Raw genomic sequence first — 20,153 nt, 5'->3', positions numbered from 1 at the left:
AAGTGGGTGGTCCTCTGTCACCCCACAGGCAGGAGGGCCTGCCAGCGTGGGGGCACAGAGGGAGAAGAGGAGAAGGCTCATGCGGCTCCGCTCGCCACGGCATGGCGTGCTGCTGTGATCACTGATCTGTCAATGGCACCCCACAGTGGACATTCCCGCTCCACACCCAGCACAGCTCACGGGTCAGCACGGGCAGTCGCCTGGGAGAGGGCATCCAGGAGCAGATGTGATGCCCGCAGGACTCCTGAATGTGGTGAGGCAGAGCCAGCCCTGTGGCTGAGCGTCATCTCTGCTCCCCGCTCCAAGGGGCATCATCTCTGCTCCCTGCTCCAAGGCACCTGCACTGAGGTGGGAGACTCCTCAGAGGTGCCCCAGGGCAAGGACTTTTTAGACTTCAAGGCTCCCTGGGGCACCCCTCTGCCCACATTCTCAGCATCTGTTCATCGTCTACCCCCCACTCCCCAATGAGAGGGTGACACAGAAGAAAATCTACCCTGGGAGCCTCCCCAAGGTCTGACTTAGGTGAAACCTAAGCAGAACAGGTGCACACTACCTAAAACTCTTTCAGCCCCAAATCGTGAGAATTTCCACTGTACTATTTCTAAAACAAGCTTTGTTACTGACAATTGGTAAGGAATAATAATGAGAGGTATTCTTACTCAGCCTGTGCACCAGGCATTGTACTACACGAATACTGACACTCACATGCAAATAAAACAATGGCTTAAAAATTCTAGGACCTTGCGTTGCCATGTGCCAAGGTTGATCACTTTTTGTTAACAAACTCAGTTTCTCCTTGTGTTTAGATACGTCTAACTGACATCCGTCTTCTGCCCCAAATAGTTGAGCCGAGACTTCCTGAGAATGAATGTGTGCTGGCAACCCCCTCCTGCCTGGCCCTCACCTGGGGGGAAGTGTAGCATCGAGGGATGAGAGGCCACGTGACCTATTGGTGGCCGCGGCGGGAACACGTGGTGGGAGTGGCAGGGTAGCCTCTCTGCTCAGGCTGAAGGAAGCTCGGGCTGGAACATCACCAATCTCTCCAACTGGAAGTGATTTCACATCCACATCACAGCGCAGCTCTAGGGTTTGCTCTGGGGATTGCAAGCAATTGTGGGGGCAGTGTGGCGTACTGACAGGCTTCCACAAGTGTTAGCTATTGCTCTGATTACTTTTCCAGTGCTAAAAGGATGCCTGGCTTAAAGGCACTCAATAAATTTCTTTTGAGATAATAAATAATTGTGATGGTATTAATGGAAACCACCCTGATTTTGGCATCTCTAGTAACTCTGTTGCACATCTGAGGATAATCAGATATGTAATTTTATGATTAGTTCATTACTGATTATATTACCAAATGTCGCTATTAGATTTTGTAAACGCATGTAAGTTTTCAGTCTTCACTGCAAGGAAGTAAAAACAAACGTTACCTTTTAGACTCTCTCCTATTTCTATTCCAAAGTGACTAACAATCATTCTCCCCGGTGACCTCACAGGCTGCACTCAGCCACTTGAAAGAGCGGATGATAAAGACTAAAGGGAAGTCAGTGTCTGCTCAGATCAACATTTTTTGGAATAAGTGCAGAGCTCACGGATCATTCAAATCTCACAGTAAGCGCTCAAAATCGGTTTAATAAACAGGAGAAGCAGCAGGAAGAAACTGTCAATGACTGAAATTTCATGTGATTGTGTTTTATAAGTTCTGTACTTTTTTTTATGGGCTCCAGATTTTGCTCAGCAAATGCACAGGTGCACATATAAAACCTGTCTCTGGGTTATAGTGAAGAGGTTTTTGTCCCAGTGATAACTAGGAAACAGGTAAGAAAGAAGGACCACGATCTGCATTTCTTTCTGAATTGCTCAGTAAGTTACTTTAGGTCATGGAAGAAACTGAAAACAGCAGGAGTTGTGCTAAATGTTTTGGGGGGCTGTTGCTTTTCAGAAATCCTGGAGCAGCTGGTGCATCTCGAAATGGAACTGTGCCTCTGGAGAGCAGCAGCTGAGAATGCCGGAAACCGCCCTCCAGCAGCACCCTGGAAGAATCATGGCTGCCGTGTTCACGTGGCGCTTGTTCAGAAATTTTATTAGTGCAGAGAATTTATGGCGTGATGATCTGGACATGAGATACCTTCTGTGCAATATCCAAGGATGTACTGAATCTATAGAAATCATTTTAGAAGATTCTTGAAACGTCTCTCTTGAGGATTTTATGTGGTATTTGAAAGCTTATCATAAGCAAAATAGGATTAAATCAACAACCTTTTAAAATTTGATGAGCATGACATAAAATTGAAATATACTATAGCAGAGTCAGAAGAAACCTTGTGTTTGTTTATATAAACATCATGCTGCATGAGGGCTGTTAGCCTGTGCCATTTTATCTGATAAATCTGGCTCCATGGGGGAAATTCAAACTCCCTGGAGAAATGCAATTTCATTTTCTTTTAGTAAGGGCCACAATGAAGGCAGAAGATTTTTAAACAAACCAATATTGGCCCTTGGGAATAGAAGGTGACAGAGCATCAATTACACATGTGACTGTCACCTCCCTCCTTGGCCATCCCAGAATGCAGCGTTCTGCAGGCAGGCAAAGAGCTGACCCGGGCGTGGTTCTCTCTGGCCGGAGAAAAGTCCTTATTCTGTGAAGGACTTAATCACGCCCGTAAGAGGGGATAAGGCGGGGATGAATTCACACACGACAGGTCCTGTGTCACCACAGCACAGAAGTTTCATGTCCTGGCGAGGCGCACGGGGCCCTGACTCCAGGAAGGAACCCATGGAGGCGGAGCTCAGCGATCCTCTGGGAAAATGCCCGTGAGGCCTTAGGAAGCATTAATGGCACAGGAAAGAGGGAATTGTGAGTGAAACCATAGACTGAGAGAGGCAGATGGCAGGGGTAGAGACAGGAAACAGGGAAGGAGGGGCTGTTCCGGACTGTGGTGGAGTCAGCGCAGGACTCACAGGGGCCCGTGGATGCATCAACCAAGGTGGAAATGTCTAGACACTCGGGTCTGTTCAGTGGGGACAGGGAGCCAAAGTTAAAGTCTTAAAATAATCATATCACTGTAAGCTATGTTAGATTATAGAAGGGATAGGCTAAGCTTTCAAAAAGCCTCCATTGATGGAGAAAAATCAAGCTAGGAAACAGTAATAATGAGCCTATTGCAATATTCCATTTTAATATATATTAGATGAAAAATGTCAGTTTTCTTTTCTATTCAGAAGGCCCTTAACTACATCATTTTCTCTTGTTATAAATTTTGAGGAGTTCATGCATAAAGAAAAAATAACTTGAAAGGAAAAAACGCAAATAGAATTAATTCTGATATGAGGGCATTCAAGTGGCTGACTTTTAAGACACACATACATATACATAATATATATATTAATTACGGTATTATTCTATATCTACAATATAGAATATGTATAATTCATTATTCTCCCAAATTACAACATATTTGACCACAGACAGCCTTCCTTTCCGTGTATGAAGTTCATTCTCACTCACGCCTCTGGCTTTGCATCCATCTGAAGGTTTCTGCTCTTGCCGCAGAGTCACCCCTGCGGGAACTCAGAACCCGAAAGGAAATGTATGAATTCTGCAGTAACTCTGTGGTGTAAATATGACTGCATGGTGCTGCCTTTCCCAGCTAGCTCTACTGGTGGTTTGTGCTCTCCGAGGTCCGTGAGCCTTGCCTGTGCACCCTCTGCTCTGACAGCTTGCTGAGGTCTGTGGCTCAGATTCCTGGCCTGTGGGGCCTTGCCCCCCGTCCTGAACACACTCCCGAAAAGCAATTAGCACGTTGGAGACAGTCTTCCTCCATATTATCTCATTAAACATCAGGCTAGAAACATGATTCTGATTCCAATTTACTTCTATAAATGTTGTTTTATAGAAACATGATTTCAATTCCAATTTACTTCCATAAGTTCTTTTATAGAAACGATTCCAATTTCACTTTACTTCTATAAATTTTAAGTTTTATAGAAACATGATTCCCATTCCAATTTACTTCTATAAATTTTCATTTTATAACCATATAATGACATTTTTATTTATTTGTAGAAAGCTACCTTTGTAAAGTTGGTAGACGGTCTATTAAAAATCATGAGTTCATTTCCCAAACTGGCATTAGATGCTTGTGACTTATAATGTGTCTGGCAGTTTGTTCAAATAATCTGACAACCAAAAGGAATTTTTAGAAGATAATAAGCGGCTGCCAGACATTTATGAACATTTTAAAAATCTTAATTATTTCATTAAATGATGTCTACTTGATTCAGTGTGACGACGCCCAAAGCATTTTTATAGGAAGCAAGAACAAATCACATCCATTCTAAAAATGAAATCTCCATATTTGGCCATATTTCAGGAACTCTCATGCTGCAGATGTAAGTTTTTGGCAAGCCCACACCCTTAAGAGCTTTGCGTTAACTTTTGGAGAACTATTGCTCAACTCAGCAGGCACAGGATCCCAGGAAGCCCTTGAAAACCAGAGAAGTATTTGAAAGTGTCGACCTGATCCCCACCAGACCGGCTGCCCCTAAACTAATGCCACAGAGACAGAACCTGCAGGCCCCCGCTGCTCAGTTCCAGCCTTTCCATGTGCCCCTGGGTTGTCTGTGCACCTGCCCAGACGTCTCCCCTGTCCCAGGTGCACCACACAGGTGTGCAGCTGTTGGCCCAGATGTCTCCCCTGCCCCAGGTGTGCCACACAGGTCTGCAGCTGTTGGCACAGACGTCTCCCCTGCCCCAGGTGCACCACGCAGGTCTGCAGCTGTTGGCCCAGACGTCTCCTCTGCCCCAGGTGCGCCACGCAGGTCTACAGCTGTTGGCCCAGACGTCTCCCCTGCCCCAGGTGTGCCACGCAGGTCTGCAGCTGTTGGCCCAGACGTCTCCCCTGGCCCAGGTGCGCCACAAAGGTCTGCAGCTGTTGGCCCAGACATCTTCCCTGCCCCAGGTGCGCCACAAAGGTCTGCAGCTGTTGGCCCAGACGTCTTTCCTGCCCCAGGTGCGCCACACAGGTCTGCAGCTGTTGGCCCAGACGTTTCCCCTGCCCCAGGTGTGCCACACAGGTCTGCAGCTGTTAGCCCAGACGTCTCCCTTGTCCCAGGTGCGCCACACAGGTCTGCAGCTGTTGTTTTGTTTGGGGGTTGTTGGGTCTGCTGCCGGAGGCTGTGCGGTTGACTGGATGTCATTGCTGTTATTGTCAAGGGACTCTGAATCCCTTTCCTTCACATCCAGTCTGTCTGGGTACACTATGCTGCCCCAGACATACCTTGTTTTCAAAGAAACACATAACGTTGTTATTTAGTATCAGCCAACACCTTAAGAGTTCTTCAGGAATTATTACAAGTATTGATGGTATGCCCACACATTACCCTAATGGGTCTTAACTATTAGATAAATGGATATTACAGCGGTATCAATTCACGTCTAGTTTAGGCTGGTGGGTTCTATTTTCTGTTTATGCCCATCTTCTTATTCACTCTTTTTTTTTTTTTTTTTTTTTTTGAGACGAAGTCTCATTCTGTCACCCAGGCAGGAGTGCAATGGCACAATCTGGGCTCACTGCAGCCTCCACCTCCCAGGTTCAAGCGAGTCTCCTGCTTCAGCCTCCAGAGGAGCTGGGACTACAGTGACACACCACCATGCCCAGCTATTTTTTATATTTTCCTTTAGTAGAGACAGGGTTTCACCATGTTGGCCAGACTTGTCTTGAACTCCTGCCCTCAAGTGATCTACCCTACTCAGCCTCCCAAAGTGCTGAGATTACAGGTGTGAGCCTCTGTGCCTGACCAGCATTTACTTTCATGTTAAGCAAATTTAATTTTCAACGTCAAAGAGTTTTCATTTAAGTCTATAGTGGTCATTTAAAAAATATGGCAGGTTGCACAGTGCGAAATCTCGAGTCTCAGTTCAGCCCCAACCTGGCCACTCAGCTTCAATCCTGTAGTGGAAGTGCTGGGAATCACACAGAATCTGCACTGCTCAAATGTCTGTCTGTACTCCCTTAAAATTCCTATGCTGGAATCTTTTCTCTAAGGTGATGGTATTTGGAGGTGGGGACTTGGGGCCCTCGGGAATGAGATGAGTGCCTTTAATAAAAGGGGCTCCAGGGAGCTGGCCTGTTGCTTTCACCATTGAGGAAACAAGAGGACATCATTTATGAACCAGAACACGAATCATCCCCACCTCCACTCTACCACCAAGTCTGCCAGTGCCTGGATCTTGGACTTCCAGCCTCTGGAGCGGTGAGAAATGAACTTCTGTGATGTATAAGCTAGCCAGTGGAAGGTATGTTGTTACGGCAGCCCACCCAGACTAAGACCGTGTGAAAGGAAAATAAATCTCAGGACCCCAAAGTCATGAAGCCAAAGGGAAGTCAGGCCAGGAAGTGCTTTAGGCAAACCTGCCCCTCAGTTTATTTCAGAATAAGATGGCTACGAAGGTTAAAAAAAAAAGCTGTAGACTCCCTCACTGTTTGCCCACAAGGAAATGCCTTGTGGTCCAAGGACAGACAGAGCTCAAGGTCATCCCTCTGCGGCTCAGCTGAGACGGAGGCACGTCTGATGGCTTCCTCCACCCTATCGCCTCACTGAGCCAGACTAAGGTACAAGTGACTATTCCTCTTTCCTCCTCTCAGATGTAAATTGTTTATTCAGTGAAAGGCTCATCAGAGGATCGAAAGAATGCGACCATTTGTCTCATATCTACTTTGGAAGTTGTCTCGCCTTTCTGTGCTGAACCAATGTACCTCAACCACCTAGGGCACATGTTGTTAGGACCTCTGAGGCCATGTCGTGGGCGCGTCCACACCCTTGGCAAAATGGACTTTCTAAACTGACTGAGACCCGTCTCAGATACTTTGGATTTACAACAGTATCAAACCTGTCTAATTGCCTCACAAGGTGGGTAGGAGGAGTAGAGGAAGAACATACGAGTGTATTTAGAAGGAAAGATAAAGCATTTTGCAAAATCTAAAGGACTATTTAAAATACTGTAAATCATAACCAATAATTCTTTTAGACATTGCAATAGCACTATATCCTAAATGCAAATGTTTTCAGCTATAGTAAAACTATCGGTCTTGACAAGAAACTTTAGTTGCTCATTTTTATTAAGATTAACTACTTCATTAATTAAATAGCAAAACTCTCAGGAGACTATGGGTAAAGAAAAACCTTCTCTGATAAAGAGCATATTTTAAAAAGTCTATAGCTAACATATTTAATGACAAAAGACTGAATACTTTCACTTTTAGATTAGTAATAATCTCACCACTTCTTTTTGTATTTATAAAGAAAAAGTTGCTAAAATTAATAAGTGAAAATGACAAAGTCCCAAAATGCAAGGTCAATCTACAAAAAAGTACTTCTATTTTATATATTGCTAATGGATAAATGGAAAGTTAAAAAAATTAAATGCCATTTGCTATAATATCAAAAACATAAAAGCACTCAGAATTTACAAAAGATTACAGTACATTGAAAACTGAAAGCATTGCTGAAAAAATTAGAACACTTCAATAAATAAAGAGATGTATCATGTTAATGGATGAGCAGACTCACAAATATTTTAACTTTAATTCCTCCCAATTTGATTGGCAGATCCTGTATCATTCCTATCAAAATCCTATGAAGCTCTGTAGTAGAAACTGACATTATGGTTCTAAAATGAATAGGAAATGAGAAGGAAATAGCATGTTCAAGGCTTTCTACCAAAAGAACAATGCTGGGGGGCTAATATTACCTTATTTGAAAATCATTATAAAGCCAATAATCTAGACCACATGTTAGTGGAAAAGGGTAGCTAAGTAGATAAGTGGAAATGAATCAAAAGTTTGTAAGTAAATTTAAAAGTATATGTATATGTTCAATTTATATTTGATGAGACTCCAAAAAATATCAGTAAGAAGGGAAAGCCTTCTCAGCAAATAATTCTAGAACAATGTGATATCTACATGACAAGTAAAGATGGAAAAACCCAACTCACCATACACACAAAAATTCGGGATAAATTAGAGATCTAAACATAAAAGCTAAAATATAAAGATTCTAAATGAAAATATGGAGACTATTATTGAGACATTGGGTTAGACAAAGATCTCTAGGGCAGATGCAGAAAGCACTAAAAGCACAAAAGAACAAAGTGTATTTCATTAAAATTTAGAACTGACTCTCACCAAAAGAGACCATTAAGAAAGTGAAAAGGCAAGTCACAGACTGGGAGAAGAGATCCTAACATACGCGTCTGACAAAGACCCCAGGTGCGATAAACAACCTCGGCAAATCAATACCAAAGGTGAATCCTTCAACCCTATCCAAATTTTACAAAGATTAAAACAGACATGACAAAATGAAAGATGTGTGATTGAAAAGAAGTATTTGAAAGAAACTGTCCAACATCATCCGTCATCATGAAAATGCAAGTAAAGCATCACAGTGAGGCATCACCACACATCTGCTAGAACAACCCAAACTAGAAAGTCCACCCCCACAAGCCACCTGAGCTGGGGAACAAGGGAAGTCTCAGACATTCCTCCCACAGGTGTGAAATGGTGGGACTATTCTGGAAACCTACTTTTGGGTATTTACCCCCACTGTAATGAAAACATGCACTCATGAATGACTAGTAACAATGACTAGTACATGGTATTTTTATTTGTAACAGCCCCAACCCAAAGAGAAAAACACAAGCTATCCATTAATTGGAAAATGCAGAAACAAGCTGTGGTATCTGCATCCAGTCAACAACCATGCATGCAAATTGCAGAGAATGAATGCGTTATGCACACAGTGAGGATGAAGCTTAAAACCATGACTGGATCAAATAAAGACAGGAACAAAGGGGGACTTATGCTTGATTCCATTTACATAAAACTCTAGAACAGACAAAAATAATGTAGGCTGGGAGCAGAGGCTCACACCTGTAATCCCAGCACTTTGGGAGGCCGAGGCAGGAGGATTGCTTGGGCCCAGGAGTTCGAGATCAGTCTGGGCAACATGGCAAACCCCGTGACTACAAACAATACAAAAATTAGGTTTGTGTGGCGGCGCACTCCTGCAGTTCCAGCTACTCTGGAGGCTGAGACGCGAGGATCCCTTGAGCCTGGGCAGCCAAGGCTGCAGTGAGCCGAGCTCACACACTGCACTCCAGCCTGGGAAACAGAGGGATACCTTGTTAAAAAAAGAATAAGAAAATGTAATGCATGGTGATTGGAATCAAAAGAGCAGTTGCTTCCAAGAGTGAGGAGGCATGGACTGCAAGGTGGCTCTGGGGGCTGTCCCAGGATGGACGTGCTGTCTACCTGACAGGTGCACGGGTTTCCTGGGCACTAGCCTGGGCAAGGCTCTTCCCTCTGCACACGGCCTTCTGTGCATCTCACTCTGCACCAATGCTGTCCATAAACAACATCCATGCCTAAATAACCCTAAAAGTCCTCCTGCTAACCATAAAATAGGAATTCTAAGAGATGAGAAAATGCCAGTCACATTTTAATTGGCAACATACGTTTTGCCTGTTTGCTTGTCTTAAAAATGAATAGTATCTCAAACTCCAAAAGTACATAGCCTACTTCCCAGGAAATTGCATTTAATGAATGCTTTTTTTTAAAAAAAAAAAAAAAAAAAAGAGGACCTGGTGTTCCACTAGTCTGCACTTGATTAAACAGAGACCTCTTATCAGGACTGTGATTTAAACAAAAGGAGCAGAGCATCCACGGCTCTGGCCAAGTTTGCCTTTATCTGCGCAAGTTTCATTTTGTTTATCATCCATTTGTGGGCCTTGAAGTGCTGACTTTATTGGCAAGAGGAGGTTTCCATTGGAAAGTGTGAATAAGCCCACCAGAATGTTTCAGTTCAGCTTAGGTCTCATGTCTGAAGAGCTCAGATTCCCATCTGTGTGAGTCCAGTCTGTACGAGTAGCTATTTCACAGGTGGTCTTCACATCCAGCCAGTTGTTGCACCTGCAACCCTGCACGGCCATCTGTGGCTCTCACTCATCTCAGCTTCCTTGGTGAACTTCTTAATCACCTGCTTCCATCTCCTCCGCCCACCCCGAGTCTTGTCACTATTGGCAGCCTGGCTCCCATATTTTGCCAGCCTGCTGCTGCGCTGCTCTGACGTGCAGAGACTAGCGTTTGTTTACCTCCTATGGGCTCTGCCAAGCCCCAATTACTGTTGCAATCACAGCCTGGAAGTTTCGGAAATGCTTGGTTTCCTCGCCTGTGCACAGGCTCATCCCTGAGGGAGCAGCTGCAGGGCCGCCTGACGCCTCTATTCCAGGAAGAGCAGACTGCAGTACTGGGCCACTCTCCCCACCATAGCCAGGCCCTCTGCAGTGCTCCCACAGAGGCTGGGTGCAGTGCTCCCAGAGAGGCTGGGTACTCTTCTCTACCTGGGACTTTGGGCCTGAGCCTGTGAACTTAGCATGCCCAATAGGAGGTCGGTGAGCAAGAGGCATCTCCAAAACCAGTCCATGGATCCCTTCAACAACAACCATGGAGTCAGCCTGAGACTCCAGAGCTGAGAAGAAGTCACCCCCAAAACCAGTCCATGGATCCCTTCAACAATAACCATGGAGTCAGCCTGAGACTCCAGAGTTGAGAAGAAGTCACCCCCAAAACCAGTCCATGGATCCCTTCAACAATAACCATGGAGTCAGCCTGAGACTCCAGAGCTGCGACATAAAGAAGTCACCCCCAAAACCAGTCCATGGATCCCTTCAACAATAACCATGGAGTCAGCCTGGGACTCCAGAGTTGAGAAGAAGTCACCCCCAAAACCAGTCCATGGATCCCTTCAACAATAACCATGGAGTCAGCCTGGGACTCCAGAGCTGCGACATAAAGAAGTCACCCCCAAAACCAGTCCATGGATCCCTTCAACAATAACCATGGAGTCAGCCTGAGACTCCAGAGTTGAGAAGAAGTCACCCCCAAAACCAGTCCATGGATCCCTTCAACAACAACCATGGAGTCAGCCTGGGACTCCAGAGCTGCGACATAAAGAAGTCACCCCCAAAACCAGTCCATGGATCCCTTCAACAATAACCATGGAGTCAGCCTGGGACTCCAGAGTTGAGAAGAAGTCACCCCCAAAACCAGTCCATGGATCCCTTCAACAATAACCATGGAGTCAGCCTGAGACTCCAGAGTTGAGAAGAAGTCACCCCCAAAACCAGTCCATGGATCCCTTCAACCATGGGTTTAACTCCCGCTCTGTGCATGAAACCTGGGGCTGTGGTGACAGAGAAAGTCTCTAAACTGGAGCTTGATATCTAATGAAGAAATCAGGACACGGGTAAATGACGCAGATAATCTTGGAAGAACGCCATGAAGCAAGCAGACAAGCTAACGCTGATTGTTTGGGGGATGGTGGGGCCGGCTGCCTTGGAAAGGGGGGTCAGAGAGGGCCTCTGAACAGAGGAGACTTCAGAGCTGAGGCTGAAGGAGACATTGAAGCCAGTGGTGAACACAGCTGAGTGCAGGCCCTCCGTGTGGGAAAGACAGTTTCACACAGCCCTGGTCAATGAGGAAGGGAGGGGACAGGGGCTGCAGGGAGGCAGCGGGGTCCCAGGCAGGGCTGAGGCTTTTCGATGGAATCATTCACATCACCCATCTTGCCTAAATATCAGGTTGAGCTATGTGTACACAGATACATCTGACATTAATAATTGTTCTCCCTTTCTTATCAAAATGATTTTCAGACTCCTGGTAACTATTGACAGGTAATGATTAATATTCAGTTAATAACTGTGCAATTACTGCATTGCCCAAAATTCAGTGACAGCAAGAAACGCTCCCAGCAAGAACTAAGGCAGTGGGTCTCAAATGTCAGTGTCACAGCTGCCTGGGGGCTTCTGAAGCTGCAGGTGCAGGAGATTGGCCACAGTCCCTGGGGGTCTCAGACGCCAGAGTCAGACCCGTGTGTGGGCTTCAGAAGCTGCAGGTGTGAGAGCTCAGCCGCAGGTCCCTGGGGGTCTCAGGCACCAGTGTCAGGCCTGCGAGGGGGCTTCTTAACCTGCAGGTGCAGGAGCTCGGCCGCAGGTCCCCAGCCAGCGGGTCTGGGTGAGGCTCCCCTAGCCTCACGCCTAACAAGTCTCCAGGGAAGTTGACGCCAGGCACACATTTCCAGCAGTCACAGATATCCCCATGGGGGTTTTCATTATTTTTTAAATTGATTACTTAATTTTTATACATGTTGTCTTTGTCAGTCATGGAAGTTTTTGTGGTTCTCTTTTTAATTATACAACATTTAAATAAGATGATCAAAGAAAGTAAAACATAAAATTTAAAAATGCCCCTTTAGTATTTGATTTGCTAGAAAGGGCAGACCAGGTGTGGGGGGGGGGATGGAAGAGACCTTGAAATTTATACTTCTGATGGAATAAAATTCTTCATGCTCTACTTCTGGTATAAAAACAAAGTGGGACTCAGACGCTAAGGCTGGCCTATGACAGGCATGCGTTTATGACTGGCTGCATGCTTTACTTCCCAAGGAATGCTTAAAAACTCTTTTTTAAATATGAAATACAAGATTATTGCCATCACATTTACGTGCACCATAGGTATTCTGCGTGATCTCCTGTAATCCTCATAACTACAGGGCAAGTATGCAGTAAAATTATGTTTTAGGCTGGGCATGGTGGCTTGCCCACACTTTGGGAGGCCGAGGTAAGAGGATTACTTAAGCCCAGGAATTTGAGACCAGCCTGGGCAACATACGGAGACCTCGTCATTACAAAGAATAAAAATAAATCAGCCGGGGAGGTGGTGTGTGCCTGCAGTCCCAGCTACTCGGGAGGCTGGGGTTGGAGGATCACCTGAGCCCAGGAGGTCGAGGCCGTGGTGAGTCGTGACTGTGCCACTGCACTCCAGCAGAGTGAAAAGCTGCCCCAAAAGAAAACAAATGAACAAAAGCTTGTGTTTTATCAGTGAGAACGCTGAGGCTCAGAAAACGTTGCTGTCTTCCTGAAGATCACAGAGCCAGGAAAGGCCACAGGGGAATTCACATCCACACCAGTGACAGATGCCCTCTGTCCCAAAAATGGCACCCCTGCCTCTCCCAGCCTTGGCATCTGAGGACCAGGCCCTCTGTAGGAACACTCGTCAAAAGGAAAATTAGATACTATGGGACACTCATACTTAAATGTATCTTCTAAAAAACAGGGTTTGGATAAAATGCATGGATCCAGTTTCTCTGGAAAGAAAGGGATGACCATAGGTGTCTGTCCTGATTTATTTCTTTTTATATTTATTTCCCAGAGCAACAAACTCAGACATAAATTAACCGTAGACCTGTAAGTTATTTCCATCCTGAAACATGAATCCTGGGCCCCGGTGGAGACGGGAACACGGCACCTTCAGCCGTGACAGACAGACCATCTGGGAACACATCTCAGGCCCCCGATGGAATGCCTCCGCCCCACCCTCCTTCTCTCCTGCTCTGCATCCTCCCCGGAGTCCTCAGCATTGCGAGGGGATTGCCGTGCTGAAAGGCCAGCTTTCCACATTTCTCTACCAGTGACAATGGCACCAACATCAGCTTTGAAAACCGGAGTCCAAGTTTGCCCTGATTCCATTCCCTCCATGGCCTCATTTGGCCTAAGTCTCCACGGAGTTTCCTCCATCCCCTTCCTCCCCTTGTCCCTGCGCTCCAGCCCTGCCCCACCAGGCTGCAAGAGCTGCCCCACCCACCACAATAAGGTCACAGTAAGTCTCTCTGAGCGACACCCCCCAAGGACGGGAACTTGGCTGCTACTCATGAAGCTTCTTGATGCTTTGTTACCAGTGGTGAGGATGCCCTCGCCGGCTCCCCACAGCACAGGTGAAACAGCTGCGCTAGAAAAGTGCTGCAGAAATGTGACTCCATTCTCCCGGAAGATTCTGTACAATCTGGACTCTGATTCTATTTAAAGGAAGTTAATAAAAGTCACCTGATTTTATATTTGGAAGTGTTACAGAAACAATCAGAATAGTTTCCATTTCCAAAAGCACTGCCTTAGGGCCGGTGGTTCCATCTAATACCACTGATTACAAATGAAAGCGACACTGCTAATCCTCCTTTAAAATAGACTGGATAGGCCACACAAGCCAACAGCCAGGGGGGCCACATTTTTCCACTTCACTTTTCATGTGGATAAAGGAAAACATAGTGGCGTTTAAGAAATTGAGAGTAGGAAAAGGAAACATGAAAACAGCATTTTGACAAAAACGGCGGATGCTTGGGAACCCAGTGCCACCGCCCGCTGTGGGGACCGGGACACAGCACCACTCGGGGGTAGGGTCACTTGGTTTGATTTCTCAGGAGCCAGGCATTCTTGGGCTGACCCTTTAAAACCTGCTTCTATGTGCTGCATTACTGTGAGAATTGAAACTTGTCTGTGGTAGACACTCTGGGCCGTTAGCCCCCTTCTCCAGGGTACAGATAAATGACTTGAGGGCCCAGAACGCCGGTCAGGGGAGAGGCATGCATCAGAGACAGGAAGGCTGCGTTTCATTTTACCATGCAGCGATCCCTACTTGAAAATCTTTAACCTTCATCACAAGGAAGAAAAGATACCCCTAGTCCTGGACTGTCATGCCCCAAACTCCAACACCCATCTTAATAATTAATTAATTAATATATTAATCAATAATAACCATTAATAATTAAATTTTTATTAATAATTAATTCATTATAATAAGCACATTTGCTGAGCCAGAACTCAACAAATTCATGACTGACATTAGAAAGCAGCTACGTGGGGTCTTTGCCATTTGGTATTACGAGAGATAATTCAATGCATGGGTAGACTTCTTCTCTCTCCTTGGAAAACCTCACAAGGAAGCCATGCTTGTTCTTAGAAGCAATTGTTGCTTCTACATGAAGCCCTGGGAAACTTCAGCCCAAGGGTGAGGAAGGGCAGGGCATGTTTTTGCAAGGAAATTATTCAGAGATGATACCCTCAAACTAAATGACAGCAGAAAGGACAGAGATGGTCTGTACCTGTCTCCTAAGGCAATGGGATTTAAAGAAGACAGTAACATCTGACAGCACTTTCCAGCATCCGAGCACTTCCCGTTCACGACCTCATTCTAGTTTAATTGCTAAGCCTTCCCCAGCTTTAGGATGTGCCAGGCAGGATTCCAGTCGCTTTCCATGAGCCACCTACTTAGACACTCAGTTGGTAAAGGACTCCCATCACCCCCACCTCAGGGAGGACAGTGGAAGGCACAGAAGACCTCAGGCGTGGCCAAGCTTCCCAGCCGGCCTGGGGCCACCGCTCACAGCAGCCGGGCAGCTCCGTGCAAATGTGCGGCAATTTCTCTCACCTCACCCCAGCCGGCAGCTCCCTGCAAAGGCACACTGATTTCTCTCACATAACCCAGGAACCGGTGATTAGCGTCATTGTCCCCGTGTTTTAGCACTGCAGACACAGACGGAGGAGAGTGAGCTGACTTCCCCAAGGTTTTGCAACAGTTCTGGTAGAAGCAAAATGCAATCCAAGTTTTCAAACTCCAGAGTCGAACGATGTTACTTCCATCTTTTTCAGGAGCTCAAAAAAAAAAAAAAAAAAACGGATTCAGTGGGATCAGTTGTGACCAAGGCAGGTTTCTTCCAAAGCTAAACTCTCAGTTCCCGACTCAGTGCAGGGAACATCCAAGTGTCACCTCCAGGCCCTGGGCGTTGCTGTCTCGTCACCTCCAGGATCTCAACAGGGCTCTGTCGATGTACAGCCAGCCCTCAGCGCTGCAGTCCCCTGTCCCTGAACCGGATTAGAAAATGCGTGACTCTCGTGCAGATGAAACAGGAGTGAACAAATTGTGGCCGGAGAGGCTGCAGGACCGGACAAAGCCAGTCCAGGACGAGGGTGCATTTCACCCAGAAGCAGCCACTCACCATCTTAGCAAGGCTGGGACACGTGTATAGAGCATTTCCCATGCACGCCGGCCACGTGGAGAGATTCTGCTATCTTCCAGACATTTACAGCCTGCATCGCTGGACGTAACAACCATCACAGTGGAAATGAGAACCCTTATCTACAACGGAGTCAAGGGAAGGCAGCCAAACGTCTTCGAGTTTAAGCACCAGAAAGTCTCACAGAGATGAGAAGAGAGCACGCGTTTCGATGGAATAAGGCATCCTGGTGGAACTCTGGCTTTAATATGTTTTTGAAATGTGCATAGGTTTCAACAGCAAACTGCCACTTCAAAACACCAAGTGTCACCCTAGACTCGGTGGCTGGAATTCGCCTTCCAGGGATTCCTTCTTCTGGGAAAATCTCCAGGATGGGCCTTTCCTTCTCCAGGTATGAAGGAAATTGCACGTGTGCTGGCAGGGAAATATCTGAATGCCTGCATGTTGTTTGAGGCTGAGGAGCAAAGTCCTTGATTTTAAGATGTAAAGTAGATTTAGGGTGTGTGCTCAGGTCAAGGACGAGGCTCAGGCTTGTGATGCCCGAACAGGATCCTGACATCACCAGAAAACCTTTCTTCTACTTGATTTCTGCCTTGCTTCCTCGGGGAAATGTTCCCTCATTCCTTCCTGCCCGAGGACGCGGGCTGCCTGAGAATCCCATTGCACTTAGAGCTCCTTGTGGTGAGGGATCCACGGAGCGAGGCCCGTCGGTTTGCCTGTGATGCATCTGTTTGGCGTCCCTGCTGTGAGACCAGCCATTCTCAGAGAGAGGTCCGAAGGGATCCCCTGGGCTTTGCCATCCCTGCTGTTAGACTCATATTCCCAGAGCAAGGTCTGACGCTCCCTAAGGCTCACTCAGGAGATCCGTGAGGTCAGAACCACTTTTCTAAACTGCGGAGGCATTCTTCGGCTTTGTGCTGTGAAAGCACGTGAGCCTCGGTGATCTTTGACACCAGCCGCGCGCCGTCTGACCAGACGTGGCTCGCATGTCAACGTCCTCAATGCAAACCTGTTCACTGATATCTGTAGATACAGCCCATGATAAGAGGAGTTTTTTGGGATCCTCAATGAATTAAACAGGATAAAGGGATTTTTATATCAAAACAGTGTGGGGGCTGTTGCATCAGACCATAAACTTGAGCTGTGTGAGAATAAGGGTTGTGCGTTATGTGTTTATCTGTTTGAATGAGCACAGAGTTGAGTCCACAGGAAGGAAATCCACACAGGGCTTACTGTGTGCACCTGCCCAGCACGGCCTCACCCAGTCTTCACCATATGGCACAACCAAATCTAACAACCGCAACCTGACCAAGGCTCGGGGCAGGCAGGGGACATCCGGGTTTCAGACCCAGGCTGCCAGGCTCCAGGGTCCTGCCTCCAACCCCAGCTGCCCTGCCTCTGTGTCACATGGCCGACTGCCTCCTGCCAGCATGTGGCCAACAGGCGAGGGGGAGGGTGTGCGGTGGCCTTCAGCCGGGTGCCTGGGAGGGCACCAAAGTCAGTGAAGTCACAACTGTGTAGGATGATCCTGAGAAAAGAACTGAATAATCATCAAGGAAGTTGGGCGCCTTCACCACGGAGCCAGTGAATCTGGAGCAGCCACTGGAATTGGCTGGTGTCCTGTCATGTCCCTGAACAAGACGGAGCCAGAGGACAGCTAGGCAGGGCCTGGGGCAAGTCCTCTAGCTGTGGCAGTGTGTGGGTGCTGTTTTTAGTACGGCTTATTTTTCGGATGTTTATAGCGGGTTCAAATGGCTCTGTGTGTGTTCTGCTTTCCACAGCAAAGACAGACCCTTGGCATGGCTCTGCCCTCAAACTTCATGGAAACACCCACACCCATGCGAGGAGCTCCTGTCTTCTCTATTGGGGAACCCAAGGGAGGTTCTACTGTGACCACGCTCCTGCTCCTGCTCCTGCTCCAGCTGTTTACTGGGCCCCCACAGCCCACACACAGGGGTTACGCACCCACTACAAGGAAGCGCTGGCCATCATTTATTTTCCCGACAATATTTTACTAGATACGAGAGGAGAGTAAGAGACACATCCTTATAGGGCTGATAAGTGGGGGGATTCTAAGGAGGAAACAAACATTCTGAAGGAAACATCAGAAATGCCTGTTCAGTGCTCATTCTATAACCCACTGTCATTTTAAGCCACAGAATAACAGCTTTAAATGTTTAACAGCAAAGTAAGCGACTCGGTGCTGAGCTCTTCCCTGTAAAACGAACACTGGGATCGGTGCAGCCCCAAAGGCAGACCCAGCCCGTGCCCACCCAGTGCTCCGCACAGCTCTTCCCCCACGGACACACGTCACCCTTCCTCCCAGGCTCGAGGGTGCTGCGAAGCTGGGAGCCCTTCCTGACAGAGAGGGAAAGCCTAAGGAGACTTCTTGGCAGGGTGTTCGAGTGGAGAGATTCTAAATATTTAGCTTTTGCACATCAGCACCACCGGAAGCAGCCCCCTCCCGCAACACCAAGTCACCTAATAAGGCAACATTTTGTTCTGGTTCATGCGATGCCACCCTCCATGCCCACGTGCTGCTCGGCTTTGTTTTGACTTGGAGAAAGGAGGGCCTTCCTGGCTGTCAGAAGCGAGATGGCATGGGGCGGGCAGGTCTTCAGGGAGGTCGGGAAGGACAGGTCGCCGAGTCTGGCAGTTTGGGATGGGTCTGCACCTCGTCCTGTGCTGTCGCCCACTGGACCACCCACACACAGCACGGGAGTTCCCTCCTGACTCAGGCAGGATTGCCCAGGCCCTTCAGGATAAATCCAAGCTCTAAATACATCTGCTCCTCACCTTTCTCTTGAGCTGCTCCTACCCTCTTTACCTCTGTGCTGCTACCTGTATCAGAATATCCTGAAGTTCCACAGGCCTGGGCTCTCCCAGGGCTTGCCGTGGTTTCTGGCGACCTCTCCCCGACGCTGCACACAAGACCCGTGCCACGTTCTCCAAGCGTATCCGTAAGGACGGGCACTTCCTTCCTGTCTGCCGCCCTAGGCCTGTTCCAGGATGGCTGCTGACCCGCCCCATGGAGGCCAGGTCTGCAGGGCCCCGGAGCAGCCTTCCCCCCACCTGCCCTGTCCATGAGCCCGCTCAGGGCCTGGCCCCACCCCCAGCACTGCTGCATCACCCCCACCTTCCCACTGCTAGACGCCAGGTGCCCGAGCGCTGCCACTCCCTGAACGAGGGTCTCCAGTCACATAGATCACATCTGCAGGGAAAAGACGGTTGCAGGAAACATTGGTGCATTTATTTCCAGCCTCCTTTCCTCATCTTCTAGGGTGGGCAAGGCATTCCTCCCCACAGTCAGCCCCTGTGGTGGGTGTGAGGCCTAAGTCTGCCCATTCCTCCCCCTCCAGAGAAGGACATGGGCCCCTCCTGGCCAGAGAACACATCCTACCCCACTGGCCACAGCTGTTGGTTCAGGAGAATACAAGTTACCCAAGACAGTCACTCGAGATGACTTATGGGACTTTTATTTAAAAACAAAAGCAAAGCCCTCCTCTGGACAGCTGGTGGGATGGGTGATAAAACCTGTGGGCTCCACGTCGGGGCACCTGCCTGGGAATGACGCTGGTGAGATGAGCCTGTGGGAGGGAGACAGGGTCCCAAGGCTGTGGTGTGGAGTTGACACCAGGGCGTGCGGGGGCCACCAAGTTCACAGGAAGATCCCCTGCCCCACGCATGCTGCTCTCAGCTCTGTTACAGGCACTCCTTGCCTGCACATGTGTGGGGGGCAGATGCCACTTGAGCCCCTCACATCCTCCCAGGCTGGACACACAGACGCAGCGGGACCAGCAGCACCAGGGGCAGCCTTGCCAGGGAGCCCAAGCAGAGCTGCCTTTCAGCCAAGTTTCCAGGGAGCACACAGCTCTGGCCTAGAACCCAGGGATGCGGGGAAGAGATGGACGTCATGTTCAGACAATAAACAAACAAGGACTCAGCACTGAAAACGTCAGTCTCCCTTGACACAGCACTTCCATCAGTCCCCAGGAAATCCACCCCAGACACAAGCACAGAAAATCATATTGATACAGGAGTATTCCTTACGGAAGTGTCCACACCAAAATACTAAACCACAGGATAAGAATCTATCCCTTAGAACTCGGTTCAGTCAACTATGTTCCATCATGCAATAGTGTAAAACAGAACGACACACATCATGCTGTGTAAAAGCACCTCACAAATACAACCATGCCTAAGTATCACTGGGAGACCTGACTCTTGGTTCAGGATCTCTGCGTCCCCTC

At 47.7% G+C, this 20,153-nt stretch overlaps 1 protein-coding gene across 2 annotated transcripts in view; it reads right to left on the bottom strand.

Annotated features, from left to right (window-relative positions):
* The window catches only part of SMOC2 (SPARC related modular calcium binding 2), a 190,635-nt gene that overhangs the window by 58,989 nt on the left and 111,493 nt on the right, over positions 1-20,153 (bottom strand). The gene's annotated exons all lie outside the window — the stretch shown is intronic.

This window comes from Sapajus apella, unplaced genomic scaffold (assembly GCF_009761245.1).
Source record: "Sapajus apella isolate SASKATOON/1434 unplaced genomic scaffold, GSC_monkey_1.0 scaffold165, whole genome shotgun sequence".
In the NCBI taxonomy this organism is placed as follows: domain Eukaryota; kingdom Metazoa; phylum Chordata; class Mammalia; order Primates; family Cebidae; genus Sapajus; species Sapajus apella.
The sequence above is the reverse complement of the archived record's forward strand: the minus strand, read 5'-3'. Positions and strand labels throughout refer to the sequence as shown.